Raw genomic sequence first — 21,221 nt, 5'->3', positions numbered from 1 at the left:
ACTCTTTGCCCTTTTGATCTTGGACTTCAGATGCATCTAACAGCAGTTTTTGATCCCTCTTGGGGCATTTTTATCCCTCTTAACGTCCTTTCATCATTTCTCAGTTCGACTTTGAAATCTAGGTATCTGTGTGTATGTTTTATCTCCCCTAAAGATAAAGATTGCAAGCTCCTGGAGTGTAGGAACAAGTTCTATTCTGCTTTAGATTTCTTTTTTTTTTTTTTTTAAAGAGAGTGAGAGAGGAGAGAGAGAGAGAGAGAGAGAGAGAGAGAGAGAGAGAGAGAGAGAGAGAGAGAATTTTTAATATTTATTTTTTAGTTCTCGGCGGACACAACATCTTTGTTGGTACGTGGTGCTGAGGATCCAACCCGGGCCGCACACATGCCAGGCGCGCGCTACCGCTTGAGCCACATCCCCAGCCCTGCTTTAGATTTCTTAGGATGCTTCCTAGCCTGGTGGCAAATGTATTGGAGGGGAAAAAAAAAAAAAAAGATAGTGGGTACCTCAAAGAAGGTCTTCTTTTAAGCATCTCACGTTACACATCAAGAAAATGAGGTCCCTAACAGGTTAAATACAGCCAAGTCAATGATTAACTGTGACTTCTATTCAAATTTGTCCAATTCAAACAGAAACGTAGTTTTTCAACCTTTCTTTCTTGGCTCTTGCTAAAGGTTAAGTTCTTCATTTGTCTAGCTCCTTCTACTGGAGTTTCTCAGGACAGTTTGTTCTGTTTTGCATTGTTTCGTATTTATTTCTGTATTTCTATTTGTTCCCTCTTTCTCTTCTCACAGAGCGCATGTGAAAACAGACGGTACTAACTAGGGGGATTCATGTTTTACAGTATAAGTGCTGAAGCATTCAAATGAAAGTCACTTCATGGTCGACATGGACGGCTTCTTAATCTTGTGATTTTTCTAGAAGCCTGAACATAGGGAACACAATTTTTTTTTAAAAAAAAATGGAACTTTTTTAAGAATTGAGGGGGAAAAAAAGTCTCCTGAAGTAGTATTTTATTTTATTATGAGTTTGTGTGTGTGTGTGTGTGTGTGTGTGTGTGTGTGTGTGTGTGTGTGTGTGGTATTGGAGCCAGAACTCAGGGCCCCTTGTGCTCTACCAGTGACTGTCCCTCCAGCCCATTCATTTGATTCATTTCTATCATCTGAGGCTCTTAAATAGGATTTTAGTTCCATGACATTCTATTAAAAAGCCTTCTTCTATTTTTCTGTAAGCCATAAAAATTATTGCTATCTTCCTTTAGTTTTAGCCTGCCTCAGGGCAGAATGTCCTGGATGTGTTGTGAAGTAACAGTTCTGAGTCAAAATTTGATAGTTTTGTCTCTTTGGGAAGAATATGTTTAGAATGCAGCGCAATAAATATTTTAGCTTGACCGGGGGCGCAAGTCCTGTTTGTGGCAAGGGGTGATTATGTGATTCCAGCTAGTTTTCATTCTGTGCTAATCTCTGTTTTTATGCCCTGAGCATAATATTCTTTGAGTCTCAAATCCCTCCAACAGAATAATCCATGGGGCTGGGGCTGGGGCCCATGGGGTTGGGGTGTGGCTCAGTGGTAGAGCACTTGCTTGGCATGTGTGAGGCACTGGGTTCGATTCTCAGCAACACATACAAATAAATAAATAGCAACAATTTTTAAAAGTTAAAAAAAAAATCCAGCACTTTTCTTCTTAATCAACATGGTGCAGAATTATTTGTCGGACACTGTGGAGTGCACCAGAGGTCCCGGCTGCTCAGAAGGGTGGGGTGGAAGGATCCATTGAGCCCAAGAGTTTGGGAACAGCCTGAGAAACACAGCAAAGACACCCCCACTTCCCTTCAAAACAAAACAAAATAGAATTATTAGCAGGATAAAACATTTTACATCAGCCATTTAATTCTTGTCTTACGTGGCTTCTACCACTTATTCAGAAGTGTTTTTTCTGTTAAAATTTCGAGATCCTACGTCTGTTACTTGTGTTGCGTTTTCTGAACGATCACCAAATATCCTGCTCCTGCCAAGGAGATAAACTTGAAAATAAATCGGGTATAGGATCATCGGTTATCTGAGGTCACCGCGCATGAAGCTTGTGGATTTGGCGTCGGTGGAATTAGGAGCTCCTTCTTCCTCGCCGTGGAGCAAAAGGAATTGTGGGTTGCGGGGTGCTGGGAACTGCTACTGAAGGAGAAGTGACACTTTTACTGTGAATGACCCAAAGGTCCAGTTATATTGGTCTTATCCACAAGAATTAAGATCTCCACGATGCTCAGAGGGGACGGCCACAATTTTTCCAAGGCCCCTTTAGGTTACTCCCCTCTCTTTGTTCACCAAGAGCTCTGCGAGCAACCCCAAGTAACCCCACGCTGGCTCCGAAACCATTTCCACCAGAAGAAATTGCCAAGATCCAAGGGAAGCTTCCACAAGCTCAGGCTCACGGTGCCTGCCGCTTCCAGTGCCAGACTTGGTCCTGTGTGAATTCTATCATTTTAAGCTGTTGCACCAGAGCATCGAGAGATGATGACACACTTGTCCTTTGGAGGGAATTGAGCAATGCAAATATGCCTCAGAGACATGATAAATGCTGCAATCGTCAATCCTCCGAAACAAGTCTCTCTCCCGAGATAGGAGCGAGTGATTGATTGCACGCCGTTTTTATTGAAGGATACTTAAACTGCATCTGCATGACTCCAGGCGACTCAGAAACATCTAGACAGTGGACCCAAATGTGCCTCTTTTCAGAAGTTCAGAGGGACCCATGCTGTACTTGGAAATGTGAGGACCAATCCCATTTGGGCCACTGACAAGCTGCTTGAACACCACCAAGTCCTTTTTCCTCTCTGGCCCCTCTGTGTCCACATGTTTTAACAGAAACGACAAGGATTATCGTGAGGACTGAGCGATAGAATATTTGCAAAAGCAGATCTAACCTCCTATATGGAGTTTCATTGTAGTCGCATTAATCGCTCTGGAGAATCAAATAAATTTAAAGTCTTTTACAGAATATGGAAAAGCAGAGCTGTCCTCATCAAACCAAAATGAGTCGGTGTGCCAAGGCAAACGCTCCACCACTGAGCTATCCTCCCAGCCCCGATTTGTTTTATTAACATTTGTCTCTGAAGAAATTGACTTGCCAAAGGTTGAAATCATTCTGGGGGCTTAAGTGCGAGCAACGATTGCATGTTTTCTTCTCAGACACGTGGGAAAACTGTCTTCAGTTTTAATCGTCTCTATACGGTGAAGAGGCCGTCCAGGAAAGATTTAAGCTCTGAATTTCATAATCTCCCCTGAAATGACCCGTCAGAGGACTGGGATTGCAGCTCAGTGGCAGAGGACTCGCGCCCAGCGTCCACAAGGCTCAGGGTTCCATCTCCAAAACCACAAAAGAAAAAAAAAATCAAGGTTTTTAAAAAATTCATTTTACTCTTGCCCATAGTAACCTTTTTTTTTTTAAATTAGTGTGCCTCTAATTTTATCATTTATTTCTTGATTTAACTTCTTGATTTAACTTTCAAGTTCTTTCTTGAACTTCAGGATTCAGTAGATTTCTACACTAAGAATCTCCTCCCTGTTTTTCAAAAACAAAAAAAACAACTGTCATTTCTCTGATACTTTCCCCCAAAATTATGAATTGTAGTATAAGAAGCAGTTGAAAGAAATGGCAGTTACGTCAGACGAATACAAGATAACACAGGATTATTTTTTTAGACCTTATCACACAACCTGGCCTTGGAAAGTCCTGGGCAATAGTCATCCATTGAAAGTGTTAATTGCGCTGTAAAACATGAGTCTTTAAATGAAAACGATTTTTATAGCTCTAATAGAGATGGTGTGACAGATGCTGTTTTTGTGAGCATTGTCCATTGCATCTTCAACCTGGAGAAATCACCCCAGGGGAAATTCACACCTCACCCTGGTTCTTTCTTAGGCACATACTCCTTGGATCTGTCAAAATATGAACAAAGTGAATTTCTTCACTGTCTTAGAGCAACAGAACTGTCCCAAAGCTGCTCCTGTAGCTTCCTGTGGACACACTTCAAATGCACGCTAAGGGGTTGTCCAGTCAATGCCCCATATCCAACTCCTCGGGTTGGTGAAAATATATGTGATAATGAATTGGACTCATTTGAATAGAACTAAGTTTCTATAAACTTCAGCGACGTTAACATTTTCTTTTCATTTTCCTCCTTTTTTTTTTTTCTTTCTGCAAATGCGGTTTTGCACCTGTCACTAATTCAGAGACACTGAAATTACACCTGTAACTGATGGTAGCGGCAATCCAGCCCTTATAACCTCAGATTTACGATCACATGGCTATTGGAGCACACGGCGTTTTTAGACCCGGGAAATTTTTATTGGAGCAAGAGATTGCCAACACGAGATTTGAGGTTCCCACAAGTGGTGAATTGGCACCTGGTGGTTAACATGATGAAGGAGATTTGAAACAGTCAGCTGTCAATTATCCACGTGTGAATTAGCCCTCCTCCCCTCGACCTTCCAAATGAGACACACTCTGCTGTCCAATCCAGATGAGCAGATAAGCAGTGCTATAAAACCTCCCTTTATCAGTCTTCTAATATTTATTGAGCACCTACTATTTACCAGGCCTCATAGTAAACATTGTGACGTCTAGACACTTTCGCCTGGTTTTTGTGACTCTCTCCTTCATAATTGACCCCCACGTTCTGTATTTTACTTTATTTCCCACCAAACCCTGGGGACTGGCCTGCCCTGCTCTGTTTGGGCTAATCTCTTTGTCCCCAGAACAAGCCATTCTTATCCTTGCCTCTAAGCACACTTCGTCCTAAAATGCCTCTCCTGATTCCTCCATCTTTTCAAATCCTCCCTGTCATTCAAGGTCAGGTTTAAGTAAACCTCTACCCCCACCACACACACACACACACACACACACACACACACACACACACACACACACACACACGCCTGCTCTGAATGCATTGTTATTCGTTGTTCTCATCTCCTCTGAACTGATAATGTGACTATTCTGTCTCTTCTACCTCTTTGGCGGCCACCAGCCTGATCCAAGCCACCGCCTGTTGCCTGGACGCCAGTCCCCTGACAGGTTTTTCTGCGTCTGCCCTTGTCTCCCAACACCTGCCGTCCAGAGGGATCATGTTAAAGAGTCAGATCTGTCACTCCACTCAAAACCCTGCAGTGGCTCCATTTTATACATAAGAAATCTGCCCTGTCCTCTGTCCCTCCCTAGACAACCTCTCTGATCCCCCTCTCGTCTTCTGTCCCCCCCACCCCCAGCTCCTCTTTATTCTGCTGCAGCTGCATCGGCTTCTTAGCTAGTCCTCCAGCATCCCAAGGTGAACCTGCCTCCATGCCTCTACTCCAGCCCTTGTTCCTGTCCGAGACCCGCTTCCTCTGACTCCCTCTTGACTGATCCCCCCAGTCCCGACGTGTCTTACCCTCCATTGACAACTACCTTGACTGCTCCGTCCTCCCCACTGCCCTTCCCCTGTCTGCTCTCCAAGATCCCATCTCGAAAGCATCCGTCCTGGTCTAGGATACCTCGTCGTTGGTGGGTTGGTTTATTGTTCATGGTCTGCCTCCCACTGGGACATTAACCCCAGGGAAGCAGGGGTCTTTGTTCATCCACGGAAACCTTCTAGCTGCCATGGACAACTGCAGGGTGAACAGCGTGCTCATTAACACGTGCTCATTATTCTCTCATTAAATGGGAGAATAAAATCCTCTTGCCTTGGTGGCCTCTGTCACACAGTTGAACCCTGAATTAAGAGACAGTTGCTCTTATCTTCTGTTTCATACATTTTTTTTTTCAGCCAAATTATATAGTCACTGGGGCAGAGTCTCATGTCTCGGTCTCATTTCCTAGCACAGAATAGGTCCCTAATAAGTCCTTGTTAACTCATTATTACCAAGAGGGTCTCCTCCTGTACCACAGCGAACTCCTGAGGTCAGGGGCTGGAATATGTTTAGCAAATGAAAACAGAAGGATAGTGTGTGTTGAAAATTATCCTAAAACCAATGCCAGTATAAACAAACCAACAATGCTGTGTACACAACGAGCCAGGTACAGATATGTTTTGAATTCTCTATGATTAAGTTATGGGTAGAATGTTCTTCCATTGGTTTGAATGTCATTAACTGAATGTTATTCACATATTAATTTTGTCACCATTTATTTGTGGATTTTCCAAATCCTTAGGTTCTTCTGCAAGTCTGCTTACCTTTTGATACTTCCAGTATTTATTTGAACCTTCAAAAGACTTATTGGCTAGAAGTGCTTTAAAAAAAAATATTTGAGCCAGGCACTGTGGCTTATGCCTATAATTCCAGCAACTTTGGAGGCTGAGGCAAGAGGATTGCAAGTTGGAGGCCAGCCTTAGCTACTTATCAAGGCTCTAAGCAATTCAGCAAGACCCTGTCTTTAAAAATACAAAGGGTTTGGGAATGTACCTTGATGGTAAAGCACCCCTGGCTGGTTCAATCCCTGGTACCAAAAAAAAAAAAAAAAGGGTAGCTTATTTGATTAAATAACTAATATCTAATATATAAACCATTTAGTGCATTGCCTGATAAGGAGTAGGTACCTTAGTTCTATCTTCTCTCCCCCTTAAAATGAAAGTTCCCATGTGGGATAATACAGATTTTCATTATGCATGCTATTTAGGGTTTTCTGGTAAAGCTAAGTAGGGCTTGTTGCTTACTCTCTTGCCATCTTTTTATTAGCAATTTTTTTCAGAATACTTAGATGTTATCTGATAGATGCACATTGTTAATCTCAGTTCCAGAAGAAAGAAACCAAATTTCAATGACCGGCTTTGGCAGAGAGCCAAGGACAAAACTACGTAACAAAACAGGGTTCCTACCATCCTTCCTCTAATCCAGCCAAGTCGACGCTGTGGTCCCCCTTACTTCTGTTCTATTAAGCCACTTCTTGGGGACAAAATAAAATGATTTTACTGTTATTATTTTGCTTTGTACTAATGTAATTATTTAATGTAACATCATTGGATACTACACTTAACCTGAAGATCTGCCTTTAGGGTAGTAATTAAAACCACAGACTTACTCTATAGGTTCTTTGCAAGGTTTTTTAATGGTTTAAAACATGATGCAATTAAGAGCCCAAAGTATGGCCAGATTCACCTAGAAATCTTTGCCATTTACAAAGAAATCCCTTTACCATTGATAGAACCTCATCTCAAGCTGCAGTCACCCAGGATAGAAGCATTTGACCCAAGGAGAAACAGTCTCATTGTCAAGTACATGTCCCATGTAAAACCTGAACTTTGGTGTTGTATACATTTCATTAATATTTCTTCAGCAGTGTCAATGATATAAGGGGCATGCCGGGTGACAGGGACAAATACTTGGTCTTTGGATAATAAAGCGAATCCTGACATAATTCAAAACCCAGCCCCACCCAAAAGTTAGCTCTGATTATTTCGGAACATGTTAGTCTCCCCCCTTCTCTTTGTAGAGATCTTGTTGTCTCTACCACATCTTTCACCTTTGTAAGCTGATCAAGGTCAAGGACTCCATTACAGTGCATTTCTTGAGAGGCCTGGGAAACACATCGGGTTAGGTAATTGGTTATCTTGGTTTGAGATGTTTTTAGGTTTATGTTACTGATTGAACATTTACTGCGCTTAAGATACCGAGAAAGAAAAATGCCAAAGACAACTAAAACAAGGAAAGGTTTTGGGACGAGAAATGCCGTAGGGAAAGATAATGATAACTCTTCTGAGAATCGAGGCTCATAAAATAGATTGTAGATATAAAGAAAAGTTGAATAATGAGCATGAAATTGATAGCTTGAATGGATTTCACCCATTGACTTTATTTATTTTAAATGAAATAACTCAAAACACAACTGAGCCGAGAATATTAACTTCTCAAACATGCAACTCCTAATATTGGCATTAGTATTTGGGAAAAAATTTTCATCCATTGTTAATAGGTATGTGAACTTGGAAAACAAAATTGGACCTACAGCTGTGGCACACCCCATAACATCAGCAACTCGGGAGGCCCAGGCAGGAGGATCACAAGCTTGAAGCCAGCCTCAACAATGTACCGAGGCCTTAAACAGCTTAGCCGAGACCCTGTCTCAAAAATGAAAATTTAAAAAGGGCTGGGAATGTAGGTCAGTATCAAAACCAGAGAAGTAAACAAAAAACAGAATTGGCCTTCCATATGGCAAAAGATAATGACTTCTAAAGCAAAATGTAACTTTTACTGCTTATAAGTTCCTTGCAACTAATATACTGTCTTTGCATTTCTGCCCACCCTGTAACTATTAATTGGAGGACCTTGATTGGATATGTACTGAGCCTTTATTGTGAAAGGAAACCAGTTAAAAAAAAGAGAGATTATGTGTCCAGACTAATTTTAATACTGTTTAATAACCTCCGAATTGAACAGTACTTAAACAAATGCCCTGGAATTCTATGACCCTGATAGAACATTCTCCCTTATTTATCTTTTTTTTTTTTTTAACTGAAATGTGACACACATAGAGAAAAGTACCTAAAGTGTTTTCACAAGAAAACATACCTGTGCAATTAACACCTAAAGGAACAGAACAATATCAGTTCTCCAGCAGCCCTCTGGGTATTCTGATTTCTAATCCATAGATTAGTTTTGTCTGTTTTTGAATTTTATGTAAGAATCAAATCCTATGTGGTTGACCCCTTTTGGGTCTGGATTCTGTCATTCATTCAGCATTTGTGAGATCAATCACATTTACAGGATAAACGTCCTTGATTCTCTTTACTACGTGGTGATTCCTTGTGCGGCTGTATCACAGTACATATTTCATCTGCTCTGCAGTTCATGGGGGCATTTGGGTGGTATTTGGAGACAAAGCCTCACTAAGTTGCCAAGGCTGGCCTCCACCTTGCAATCCTCCTGCCTCAGCTTCCTGCCTCAACTAGGATTACAGGGCAGGTGCCACCCCCAGCTTTGCTTTTAGCTTGATAACTTTCGTGTTTTAAATTTCACATTTAGAATCTACAGTCCACATGGAATCATGGAGAGTATCATGGAGAGTAGAGAGGTTTGTTCTTTTCCACATGGTTATCCGGTTGATCTAAATTTAATGAAAAATCATCCTTTGCCAGCAGTGACATTTTCGTCATAAATGAGATGACCTTATTCTGTGTGCGATTGGTTCTGAACTTGCTTCTCTTCCACTATCTATTTTTATTCTTTGTATCAATCGACATATTGTGCGAATTACTGTAGCTTTATCATTGCTTTGGCCATCTGGGGGTAGGAGTTCTCCAGTGTCATTGGTTCTCTTCAAGATTCCCTTTGACCATGTAACATTTTGAACAACCAATAATAAAAATTAAAAAAAAAAAAAAAGATTCCCTTTGCTCTACTTGGCCCTTGGAATTTCCACAGAAATTGTGGACTGAGCATGTCAGTTTCTGCACAAAAGTGCTGTGATTTTGATTGCAGTTGTTCTTAACCTGTAGATAAATCTAGAGAGAGTGATAGTCTCCCCATCCACGGACATGATGTTTCTGATGCTGTTGTGAAAATAAGAAAACATTTTTAAAGTTTCGTCTTATGTTTGTGGCTGACTTTTAGAAATAGAAATGGTTCTTGGATATTGCCCTTTTACCTAGCAACTTTGCTAAATTCTCTTGTCAGCCATAGTGGGGTTTTGTCGATTTTTAGAAACCTATTCATGCCATCCGTGAGTAATGTTAGTTTTACTCTTTTTCCAATCCTTGTGTGTTTCTTCTCTTACTGCATTGAACAGCGTCTCCCATTCATGATTGAATAGAAGTAGTGATAGCTGCTATCCTTATCTCAGGATGAAAATTTTAAGTATTTCACTACTAGCTATGATGATGGCCACTTTCAGGTATTCTGTTTGTTGCTTTTATTATTTTTTTATTTTTTAAATACTTACCTTTTTAAAAAAATTATAAGTGAACCCAGTACCTTTATTTTATTTTATTTTATTTAATGTGGTGTGCTGAGGATCGAACCCAGTGCCTCATGCATGCTAGGCAAGCACCCTACCACTGAGCCACAACCCCTTGTTAATTTTATGTTTTCATGGACATTTTGTATCAGCCTGATGAAGTTCCCTGTCCTTCCTACATAAGAGATCTTTCTAAAACTGTGATTGAGCTGGGCATGGTTGGTGCATGCCTGTAATCTCAACGACTCTGGAGGCTGAGGCAAGAGGATTGCAAATAGCCTCAACAACTTAGCAAGAGACCCTAAGCAACTTAGCAAGACCCTGACTCAAAATATAAAAAGGACTCGGGGTGGGTGCTGGGATTGTGACTGAGTGGTAACATGCCCGCCTAGCATGCATGAGGTGCTGGGTTTGATCCTCAGCACCACATAAAAATAAAGACAATAAAGTCCATCAACAACTAAAAAAATATTTTAAAAAAGGACTGGGAGTGTGGCTCAGTGGTTAAACACCTCTGGATTCAATCCCTGGCACCAAAAATAAATAAATAAATAATAGAAATAAAATCATGAGTAGATGTTGAATAACATCAAACATTTTCATATAGGATGTTTCCGGTGATGTTATAATAGCCCAGGAGGAAGACTAAAAATATGAACAAATGCTTACTGTGGATACTTTAAATATCACATTATAATGTATTTTAAGAGACGAGCTAGAGGCAATCTGCCAGTCAGCCCAGAACTGCTCATGGTCTGGCTGCATCTGTTTTGACACTTGGGCTCTCAGTTGTCTGTTTGGCTGGAGACCATTGTCTTCACATGAAGGGCGCTTGGCACAGTGCATCGAAAACCAAAAGCGCACAGTGGATCACACAATTGGTTCTCAGACTAAACAGCTCTGAGGAACGGGAGCGGCTTTCCCCTCCAGATGATCCCAAGCTGCTGCCGAAGCTTCAGCGGTCAAGTGCTATTGAGAGCCACCTAGCCCTCTCCCCGGGCTGGGCTGTGGGGTGTCCTTTGCAGTGGTGGAGAGGTGGGCAGAGAAGAGAATGATCTGGTAGACCTCCAGGGGCTCCCTCCTTTCTGAGCCACGACCGACTGTCCTTCAGTATGGCTTTTGTCACTTCATTTCCATTCCTCTTCCCCCTTTTCATTCCAGTAGGCTTCCCACCCCTCACCACGAAAGGTCAGCAGCCCCCATCACAGTGGAACGTTTGTTTCTACTGGTGAATCCACATCAGGGACGCACCTTGATCACCCAGAGTTCATCGCTGAGCTTGGGGTTCACTCCAGGCCATGGGCATTCTGTGGGTTTGAACAAAAGGTATGAACAGGTATCGACCCTTAAAGTAGCACACAGAATCCTTTCTCTGCCCTCAGGATCCTTTGTGCTCCTCCCCTTAACCCCCTGGGAACCATGGATGCTTTTCCTGCCTCCAGAGTTATACCTTATCCCGAATGTCACCTAGTTGGATCCTTGCAGTCTGTACCAGTTTCCGACTGGCTTCTTTCACTTGGTAACAGGCATGTAACTTTCCTCCACGTCTTTTTGTGACTTGGTAGATCCTTTCTCCCGGGACTAAATATTTCATCATCTGGATGTTTATCCATTCATCTACTGAAGGCTGTCTTGGTTGCTTCTAGGTTTTAGCAATCATTTTTGTATTTCTGTTCATTTGGGGAAATACCAAGGAGTGCAGTTGATGGTTTGTGGGGTAGGAAAATGTCGGGTTTTGTGAGAAATCACCAAACTGTCCCTCAAAGTGTCTGGCCCATCTTGCACTCCCCCCAGCATTAAATGAGAGCCCCTATTTGCTCTGTACCCCTGTCAGCATTTGGTACTGTCAGTGTTTGGGGCTTTGGGCATTCTGATAAGTGTGCAGTAGTGTCTCATTAATTTGCAACTCCCTAATGACAGGTGATGTTGAAGATTTTATCTTCCTGGGTGTGTTGTCTGTTCAGATCCTTGGTCCATTTTCTAATCAGGTTGTTCATTTCCTTGTCAAGTTTTAAGAGTTCTTTATATATTTTGGACAGCAGTCCTTTCACAGATAGGGGGTGGGTTCACATTTTTTTCTTCCATTTTGTGGTTTGGCTCCTCATTCTCTTGACATTACTTTGTGCCAAAAAAAAATTTTTCATTTTAATAAGTTTCACTTATCAATTATATCTTCCATGGCTCACGTTATATCTAAAAAAATCATCACCATACCTAAGGCCATCTAGGTTTCCCCATGTCACCTTTGATGAACCTTATGGTTTTACATTTTACATTTAGATCTATGTTCAATTTTGAGTTGACTTTTATGAAGGGAATACGTGGGTATCCACCATTTTTGTATGTCCCTATCCAACTTGCTCCAGCATCATTTATTGGAAAGACTACCTTCTATTTCTTGTATTGCCCTTGCTCCTTGACAAAGTTCAGTCGACTGCCCTTGAACGTGTCCATTTCCGGGCTCTCCTTCTGTTCCCCTGACCTTTCTGTCTGTTCTGTTGGAGTACAGCCCTATGTTGATGGCCGTAGCTTTATAATGAGTCTTAAAGGTGGAGAGTGTAGGCCTTCTTCATTTTTCTCCTTCAATATGGAGTTGGCTCCTCTGGGTCTTTTACTTCTCCATATAAACTTTAGAACCATTTCATTGATACCCACAGTATAATCTGCTGAGAGTTTGATTAGTATTGTGGTGAGTCTATAGATCAAGTCAACACTAACTGATATCTTGATAATATTAAGTTTTCCTATTCGTGAACATGGAATATCTCCATTTTTTAAAGTTTTTTGATATCTTTCATCAGTTTTATAATTTTCCTCATATATGTTTTGTACATTTTTTTAGACTTGCATCTAAGTATTTCCTTTTGGGGGATCTAATATAAATGGTAAAATGTTTTTAATTTCAAATTTTACTTGTTCATTGCTGGCATATAAAAAAAAGCAATTTTTTTTTTTTTTTTTTTTTGAGATGGGGTCTCAACCTTGTAAGCTCAAACAATCCTTCTGCCTCAGCCTCTCAAGTGGCCGGGACAACAGCCACATGCCACCACACCTGGGTTGACTTTTGTATATTAACTTCATATCTAGCCGGCTTCCTATAATTTCTTATTAGTTTCAGGAGAGTTTTTCATTGCTGTTGATTCTTTCAGATTTACTATATAGCTGATCAGATTATTTGCAAACAAAGATTTTTTTTTATTTCTTCCTCCCAATCTATGTACCTTTTATTTCCTTTTCTGATCTTATTATATTAGCTAGAACTCCCAGCACCATGTTGAAAACAAGTAGTGAGAAGGGGTATCCCTGCCTCGTTCCTGGTCTTAGCAGGAAGGCTTGAGTTCATAACCCTAAGTATGATGTTTAACTACAAGTTTTTTGTGTGTGTATTCTAGTTTGCTGAGAATTTTTATCATGCATGGGTCTTGGATTTTGTCAGATTCTCTTTTGAAATCTGTTGATAGGATCATGCACTTTTTCTTCTTCAGCCTAATGATAGGATGATGCATTACATTAATTGACATTTGAATGTTTAACCATCCTAGCCTTCCTGGGATAAATCTCACTTGGTCATGGTATATAATTCTTCTTATACATTATTGGGTTCCATTTGTTACTATTTTATTGAGGATTTTTGTATCTATCTTCTTAAGAGTTTGGTTTATGGTTTTGAGGGTTTTTTTTTTTTTTGTAATGTATTTGTCTTATTTTGGTATTAGGATAATGCTGACTTCAGCTATTCCTTCTGCCTCCATTTTCTGAAAGAGATTATACAGAATTGGTATAATTTCTTCCTTCAATGTTTGATAGAATTGACCAATGAATGCATCTTGCCAGGTGCTTTCTGTTTGGGGAGGTTATTATTACTGGTTCAATTTCTTTCTTTCTTTATTCATTCCTTCCTTCCTTCTTCCTTCCTTCCTTCCTTCCTTCCTTCCTTCCTTCCTTTCTTTTTTAAACTGAGGATAAAACCCAGGGGTACATTCCCACTGAACTACATCCCCAGTCCTTTTTATTTTTTTATTTTGAGACAGGATCTCACTAAGTTGCCCAGAATGGCCTCAATCTTGTGATCCTCCTGGATCAGCCTCCCCAGTTATTGGGATTACAGGTGTGTGCCACTGCACCTGGCAGGTTCAATTTCTTTAGCAGATATAAGGCTGTTCAGATTCTCTATTTCTTGTAAGAGTTCTGACAGATTGTGTCTTTCAAGGACAAATTTCAAATTTCATCTCAATTTGAGGACATAGAGTTGTTCATGATGTTTCATATTATTCTTTTTGTTTGTTCGCTTGGTATTGAAGATTGAACCGAGAGTTTCATGCTAAACTTGTGCTTTCCCACTGAGCTACAGCCCCAGCCCATTATCCTTTGAATGTCTGTGAGATCTGTAGTGATGTCTCTCCTCTTTCATTTCGGAATGAGTACCATTCTTCACTTGTGGCCACTGTGTACTTGGCAAAATAGAAATTTCCACTCAACCAGAGTAACTGTTCAACAGTTAGCCTTAGTCCTGATTAGATCCTTAATAACATCTCCCTATAGAAACACGTGAAGGTAGTCTTAACAAAAGAACTATGTTTGAGCTGGTTTGGCCACAATGAGAAGAGGACGTGACTATCTAACTAAAGGAGCAAAGGAGGTGGTTAATATGAATGAGAGTGTTTTCCTATCATTTTTCCTCACCCAATACCTCAGGACTGGCTTAGGCAACTTTTCCAAGCAAGATGTGACCCATGCAAGAAAAAAATGAACTTCTAAAGATCATAAATGAGCAGAATCTTCTCTAAGGCTAGTGATAAGCCCAGACCTTCTCTAAGACTTTGTAGATCTGAATTTGAAGATTTGCTGTGAGATATTCTGGTTTATTATACAGAAATGTGCAGGTAGAGAAACATACTGGTATGTTGCAGTCTCTGTCAAACCTATCAGTGGGAAATCTAACAGCAGAACACTGGATTTGGTTTTAATATAGTCTAACTAGGCAGCAGAATGAAATGTATTATATTCAAGAAACAATTGACACACCAAAGAATTCATTTGTAAAGCTTTTCTTAATTCATTGATTCCAAAATAAGGAGTTCTATATTCAGGGAAACCACAACAAAATTCAAATCTCAGGATTAATACAAATTAACTATGTAACATTGGGCAAATCTTTTAACTCTTTATGTCTTATTTTTTAATCCTATTAAGTGATTAAGAAAATAGTTTTCGGGCTGGGGTTGTGGCTCAGTGGTAAAGCACTTGCCTAGCATGTGTGAGGTCTGGGTTCGAGCCTCAGCACCATATAAAAATAAATAAAATAAAGTTATTGTGTCCATCTACATCTAAAAGAAAAATTTTTAAAAAAAAAAACAATTGTACATAACCCCCAGGACTGTTTTAGTTGTAAATTATACTTTTTATATATATATATTAATATGTACAAAATCACATGTAGGACAGATATAAGGTACAATGCCAGTCATATAATTAGTGCTTAAAGATTGTTAGCTAGCTACTATTATTAAATTATAATTCTGCTAATGGGATTCAGAGTCTTTTTTCTCCTTTACTAAACAGAAAAACTCACAATATCGTTGAAGGATAAGGAGTGAACTTATAGAATTTAGGGGATTGATAGAATTTAGCTCAGCAGTAGAGTAATAAGTAATGCATATGATATACACCCATGTCTGAGGCCTGGGGTTCAATTTCCAGGACCAAAAGGATTTTTTTTAAGATATTTAGCTTAATTTTTACTTTTTATCAAAGTAATACTTATATGTAGTTTTTTTGTTTTGTTTTGTTTTGTTGCGGTGCTGGGGATGGAACCCAGGGCCTCATACATGCCAGGCAAGGGTTCAACCACAGAGACATATCCCCAGCCTGTGTATGATCTTTCAAAATCAAATAATATAAAACCCTTGATAAATAATCGCAATCTTCAGCTGAGCGTAGTGGTGCATGCCTGTAATCTCAGCAACTCAGGAGGCTGAGACAGGAGGATCTCAAGTTGGAGACTAGCCTCAGCAACTTAGTGAGGCTCTGAGCAACTTAGTGAGGCCCTGTCTCAAAATCAAAAATAAAAAGGAATGCGGCTTTAGCTTAGTGGATAAGCACCCCTGGGTTTGAACCCACTTACCAAAAAATAAAATAAAATAAATAAAATTTTTTTAAAAATTTGTGATCCTCAACCTGGTGCGGTGGCACGTGCCTATAATGACAGCAACTGAGGAGGCTGAGGCAGGAGAATCCCAAATTTGAGGCCAGTCTCAGCAACTTAGCAAGACCCAGTCTCAAAAGGTAAAATAAAAAGGGCTGGGGATGTAGCCCAGTGGTAGAGCACCCCAGGGTTCAATCCCCAGTACCAGGAGGGAAAAATTGTGATTCTCAGTGCCACAACCAGTGTCCACTCCTCAGAGGCAAGGATTTCAGACCTTCACCTCTATTTCTTTAGAATAGCATGCTTGTATTTGATATTTTGTAAACTGTACTCATTGCCCATTAACTTCCTGCAGTAGAAGATAAGAATTTAGTCCTCGATCATCATAGTCCCTTTCCCCAGACACACACTCCTCCTAAACCCCAGCTTCACTCTGTCGCTACTGGTAATTTTGTGTTGGGTCAGTTGTCTGTGCTTACAGAGGACTTGCAGTTGGGCCAAGCAGTGCTAAAGTTCTGTTTTCTGTCTTATATAGCTATTTGTTTTTCTGGAGTTAATTTTTTTTTCTTGGTACCAAGGATTGAACCCCAGGGTGCTTCACCACTGAGCCACATCCCCAGCCCTTTTAACTTTTTATTTAAAGACTGGATCTCACTAAGTTGCTCAGGGACTCCCTTAATTGCTAAGGCTGGGTTTGAACTTGCAATCCTCCTGCCTCAGCCTCTCGAGTCCCTGGGGGTATAGGCATGTGCCACCATGCCCTGCTGTCTTTTCTTGTCTTTATACGATCACCAAGTTCAACTTGAACCCTGACGGAAATACTAACAGCTCTTAAAAGTGGACGGTTTTATGAGGAATGGGATGGTCGTTTCTTGGATCATCCCACAAGACATTCTGCTTCCTCCTCCTCCTTTTGAGGCTACTGTACATGTACAGTCCTGGACTTCCTGCACCTCTGTGTTTTGAGCCTTTGCTTCCTGTGTGTGAAAGAGTACAACACGAGAGACTTCATGTTTCTGAAAATGCCTTTGTTCGACTCTCATACTCATTGATGGTTTGCAGTTCTAAACTGGGCAGGGCACAGTGGCACCCACCTGTAATCCCAGGAACTCCAGGAGGCTGAGGGAGGAGGATCACAGATTCGAGGCAGAATTGGCAATTTAGCAAGAAAGATCCTGTCTCAAAATAAAAAAAAAAAAAAAATAAGAAGGATTGGGGTCTTCCTCAGAGCAAATCATATTCCATGCACCTCTAATTTTGTCAGAATGAATCCTAATTTGAACCATTAGGAACCATTTTTAAAGAGGGGGCTGGGGAGGTAGCTCAATGGTAGATCACCCCTGGGTTCAATCCCCGGTTACCCTGCCCAGAAATGTGTAAATTGTAAATTATTTTCTTCTCTACTTTGTAAAGCATTGTCCTCTTGATTTGCTAGCTTTCAGAGTGACTGTTGAGAGATGTTCGGTGCTATTCTGGTTCTCGAGCCTTTATATGGGGTCTCCCTACCACCCGGGAGTTTTTACAGTGATTTTTCTAGAAAGGGTGTTGGTCCACAGTAATTCCTCTTGACATCATCTTGTGTTTTATTGTTGAAACCATTAGGAATCCTTGGCTTTATTCGTTCTAAAGTTAAAGGAAAGCGGTGGTCAACGCCACACCTTTCAACTTTCTTTGGCAACATGGGAAAGGCAGCCTGAGTCTTACTTCACCTGCTTCACCTGGCTTGATCTAGCCTCTCCTGAATTGGACTGCCACCCTTTTTTTTTTTTCTTTTTCATTATTCTTTAAAGAGCCTCTTTAGCATACATATGACATGGCTGGGGCAAGGCCAGATGAGACTGTCCTGGCGACAGAAGAGCAGTTAAGCCCTCCAGTGAGTAACACGGAGAAGAAGCCTGGGGCTCTCCTTCTCCAGAGATCTTTAAAACAGGACATCTGTTTTAGGTGTGGTCCCGTTGGAACAATAGGACTTTGCTGGCGTTTCTTCCTCTTCCTGTCCCCTATGGTGGCGTTGGAGGCTTTTAGCCCACCTTTTGTATGACGATAGGACTCTGGCTACTAGTATATTCCTACAACCACCACCACCACTGTTTATTGAGAACTTACTAAGTGCCTGAACCCGGACTAGTTGCCTTCCATCTGTTGTCTCCGCCGTTAGTGCTCCTAACAGCTGTAGGAGACGGGCAATGCTGCTGTTTTACAGATGGGGATAGTGAGGCACAGTGAGCTCACTACAGGGGCAACCTCTAGGGCACCATTGGAACCCAGGGCTGCGACATGATTCTGGCTCCTTCCTTCGTCACGGATGAAGAGTCAACCTGGAGAAAAGCAAAGATGATAGGCGTATTGGATTTCTTGTGTAAAAACTTGGCCCAACATGACACCTGCTTTATTAGACGACTTCAGACCGTTCCGTAAACCTTTGGCTTAATTCAGAGTGTATTATTTTTGTTAAGGAACCAATTCTGTGTCAGACCCTGTTTCTTCTGCGTTTTCTTTGGTTATAATCTGCCATCTGGTAAAGGGTTTCTTGCATAAGAGTTTTACAATTTGATGTCATTCACACATATCAGCTAATTAAGGCCAAACAGACCTGGATGTATGAAAATTGGCAGAGCTTCCAAGTGCCTTTTTCGACATATTTAGATACAGTAACCACCTCATCATGTCGTGCTGGGCCAGAGACAGAAAAGTCGCATTCTTAGCCTCTCCTTCTGTCCTGGTTTTCTTTCCTCTGTCAAATGAGGAACTTAGATCATCTCCAAAAGGCCTTTTCTAGTATTTCAGGAGGATTTCTGTCTCTGGATGTTGGCTATCATGATGGGAGAGGAATTAGATAATCCCCAGATCCATTTATACTGCAAAATGATTTACACTCGTCAATAAGGAGGGACTGGCTGGATAGATCAGTTGGAACCATATTTATTCAGGAGTACCATGACATGTCACTGAAGCAAACAAGAAGAGATTGAAAACCAATCGTGCAGTGTCTTGTGAAGGTCATTTCTAACAAGGCTACCAAGTTTTTGAGATTCTATGAAAGGTTTTTTTCCCCACCCCACAATCTCAGTGCCCAGCTAAGCACGTTTCTGAGTTACTCTTTTTTTTTTTAATTTTTAATATTTACTTTTTAGTTTTCGGCGGACACAACATCTTTGTTGGTATGTGGCGCTGAGGATCAAACCCGCGCCGCACGCATGGCAGGCGAGCGCGCTACCGCTTGAGCCACATCCCCAGCCCTCCGAGTTACTATTTAGATCACACAGGTCTTGGCCCAGCACAGATCTTGAATGACAGCTTAGTAAAACCAATTGTTTTAAATACAGAGCTGGAAGAATGGGAAGGGATGTGTTTTTTCATCAATATTATTACCGTACAAGGTTAAGTGTGGATATTGAGCTTTTACCATCAGTGCCCAACTATCTGCTTGGTGTCTGTGCCTTAGTTCTTCTCTCTCTCTCTCTCTCTCTCTCTCTCTCTCTCTCTCTCTCTCTCTCTCATTCCTTCCTTCCCTTCCCTCCCCGCCCTTGTCCTTTCCTTTCTTCTCCTTTTCGTTCCTTTTTGCAGTGCTGGGGATCAAACCCAGGGCCTCACGTGTGCTCAGCAAGTGCTCTGCCCCAGAGCCAGCTCCCCAACCCGAGTTTCCTTTTCTTTTAGTTAGAATTCTAAGGGTAGCTGATTTATAGGGCTATTACGAGGGTCAAATGAGACAATTCAAATACAGTATTTTGGCACAATCTTTAGCAAAGATTTAGAGTTCTGTTAATATTAACTAATGCAAATATTGAAGGAGATGTAACATTTCTGCAGCTACATGCGCGTGTGCGTGCATGCGTGTGTGTGTGTGTGTGTGTGTGTGTGTGTGTGTGTGTGTGTGAGAGAGCATGCTCCGGGGATTGGTCCCAGAGCCTCACATGTGCCAGGAGAGTGTCTACCATCGATTGACACCCGGGGCCACTCCCCAGCTGTTCTGATCATTTTCCCATCCTATTCTAATAGTCTCTTTCCCCTTCACGAGGGACCACAGAAAACCCCAGAGATAAGCCCCACAGTTCCGGTGCTCAGTTTGTGCCATAGCACCTCTTCTGACCCACTGCCACTTTCCCAAACGGTGCTGCCTGTCAGATTCCAGAAGTGACTTTATTCTTGCACGAAATCCATCCTATTTTCCTTTGAAATCCGTTGCGTTCCGGGGTCAGCGTGGCAAGACGGCCCACTGACCACGACTGAGTCCAAAGCCAAGTTTGAAGGCCGAGCAGAAACGGCAGGAAATTCATGTCCTTGCCCACGAGGACGGCCCCAAGACTCTGGCCTGCTTGAAATCCACCGGAGGAGGTGAAACTGATGGAGGCACCTCGAGGCAGCACGACCCGCGTCACCCAGGTCCCTGAGAAGGGCCGCTGTTCCTGCAGATATCTGGGTCCTGTGCTCTTTCCTGGGTGGCTGCACAGAGTCACCAAATACGCCCCCTCCACTTACAGCTTGGCAGCCACAGAAGCTTATGTTTTCTAGACCCAAAATGAGAAGCAGGCTTCCTGGACCCATTTCTAAGTCAAAATAAAAATGAAACATCCAGGAAACCCACCCTGCCTCCCATCACGGCGGCCCATGGCGCACTATTGCTTAGGTCAAGGCGTCCCGGATAAAGGAAAGGGGGAAAGGAGAAGAAGCAGTGGAGCCGGGTGTTTTCATAGAGACCGAGAGCCAAGCTTTGGTTTGGTTTCGTTTCTTATTTTGTCCTTTCTTCTTAGAAAAAATGAGAAAACATGAGCTGGGGGTGAAATTCGGGGGGAGAGTGCTTGCCTAGCATGTGCAAGGCCCTGGGTTCCGTCCCCAGCACCACAAAAAGAGAAAGAAAAAGAAAACCTTATAGGATCCTGATTCTCCTCCTTTGATAAGCAAAGGGTGGGGGGGATTATATTGTATTTTATTTACAATATTGAAGACTGACATATTGGCTGGTGGGGAGCTTCATCTTGCACATCTAAACCACTGAGAAGGAATCTTTATCTCACAGCAAAACGAAAGCCCAGGCTGCTCCTCTCTGTAAGATAGAATCATCCCGTTGGCAGGCATCTAGTAACAACCACCAACTAAGGACGGGAGGACAAGCTGAATAAGAAGCTGCTGTCTTTTGCTCCAGACGGGCCATGT

General features: G+C 41.6%; 1 protein-coding gene across 5 annotated transcripts in view; it reads left to right on the top strand.

Annotated features, from left to right (window-relative positions):
- Pparg (peroxisome proliferator activated receptor gamma) overlaps positions 1-21,221 on the top strand; it is a 167,105-nt gene that overhangs the window by 65,362 nt on the left and 80,522 nt on the right. The gene's annotated exons all lie outside the window — the stretch shown is intronic.

This window comes from Ictidomys tridecemlineatus, chromosome 16 (genome assembly GCF_052094955.1).
Source record: "Ictidomys tridecemlineatus isolate mIctTri1 chromosome 16, mIctTri1.hap1, whole genome shotgun sequence".
Classification (NCBI taxonomy): Eukaryota; Metazoa; Chordata; class Mammalia; order Rodentia; family Sciuridae; genus Ictidomys; species Ictidomys tridecemlineatus.
The sequence above is the reverse complement of the archived record's forward strand: the minus strand, read 5'-3'. Positions and strand labels throughout refer to the sequence as shown.